Genomic DNA, 1,352 nt, shown 5'->3' with positions numbered 1-1,352 from the left:
TGTCTGTAATGCACACGCCCCTTCAGAGTCAAGAACCAATCAAAATTTGTGAAGACAAGTGATCTGAGAGCGCGATTCGCAACGCTGCGATCGCTATCATGTCCCGTGTGTCGGGTTTCACCCTGGCTGCGATGACAGCCGCTAATCGCTGTAGTTTGTCGCTGCCCGTGTGTCGAGCCCTTAAATCTTTAAAATGTGGCTGGCTCTTGAGGTGGGGAGAAGTGAATAATACCACAATTTATTAGAACCTCTGGTTACAGGATGAATCAATTCCATCAAGAACCCTCTCCACACTGCCTCACTATAACTCACAGTTCAGAGCAAATGACCAAATTTTAGTTCAAAATCTGTAAAATTTACTGAATAGCAGCCATTTCTGTGTTTAGGTTTGATTGGCGGTGGCAGCCATCTCGAACTGAACCAGATTCAGTTGTTAATCAGTTGTATATTTATATTTAATGTTTACGTTCTGAGAGTTTCATAAAATCCATCTAATGGATCACGAGATATACCTTATCATCTACCTTTTGGGTGATAAACAAGAATGATTCTGTCATGACCTCAAACAGATCAGAAATAATATGTCAACATAATTCTTTGTGCATTTAGATACACAGATCACGCACAAAGGAAGTCACATGTAACCATGGTTCAGAAATTCATACAGGCTCTCTTTAGAGGTAAAGGTTCGAAGCTCAGGCAAATTTAAATTTTAGGACCTCCTACGACATATGGCTATGTCCAGACACTGAGCTGGCCTGCCTACACTTCAGAATATTTATTTGTTGGAGAAACCAGGACTGTTGAGAAGCTAAAATCTTACTTCAGAGAAAGTGAGCAGAAGTCTGTATATTAAATAGAAAAATACCACATGTCACCACTTTATTGTGTGTGTGCTTTACACTTACAAAAATAATGTTATTTGTGGGGTGGATAGTTTCCTGTGATAACAACAGAGGAAACTATCCACCACAAACGTATTGGTTATGTTGCACTAATACAAATAATAATCTGAACATCTATACAATTTTGCATAAGTACATAATAAATAAATTTCTTTTAAATTAGATCAAATTTTAGTTATGAAGCATCAGTATATTCTTTTGGTATGTTAAAATTAATAATATATTTTCAGATCTAAAGCCTGTCTGTGGCCTTGAAAGCCTAAACAAAATGGCTGTGTATCACATGCTCTCAGAATACTTATTGAAAACCTGGTCATACCTCCTGGCAGTGGTCCCTTTTACATAAGCAATGGAGTGACTGAAATGTGTTTGGCTATGTTCACACTGCAGGTCTTAATGCTCAGTTCCGATTTTTTGAAAAAATCCGATCTTTTTGTGTGAACGTTC

At 37.9% G+C, this 1,352-nt stretch overlaps 1 protein-coding gene across 1 annotated transcript in view; it reads left to right on the top strand.

The window, feature by feature from the left end:
• Nucleotides 1–1,352, top strand: part of LOC106521543 (structural maintenance of chromosomes protein 6) — a gene marked incomplete at its 3' end in the record, with an annotated part of 65,483 nt that overhangs the window by 50,669 nt on the left and 13,462 nt on the right.

This window comes from Austrofundulus limnaeus, unplaced genomic scaffold (assembly GCF_001266775.1).
Source record: "Austrofundulus limnaeus strain Quisiro unplaced genomic scaffold, Austrofundulus_limnaeus-1.0 Scaffold111, whole genome shotgun sequence".
NCBI lineage: Eukaryota > Metazoa > Chordata > Actinopteri > Cyprinodontiformes > Rivulidae > Austrofundulus > Austrofundulus limnaeus.
The sequence above is the reverse complement of the archived record's forward strand: the minus strand, read 5'-3'. Positions and strand labels throughout refer to the sequence as shown.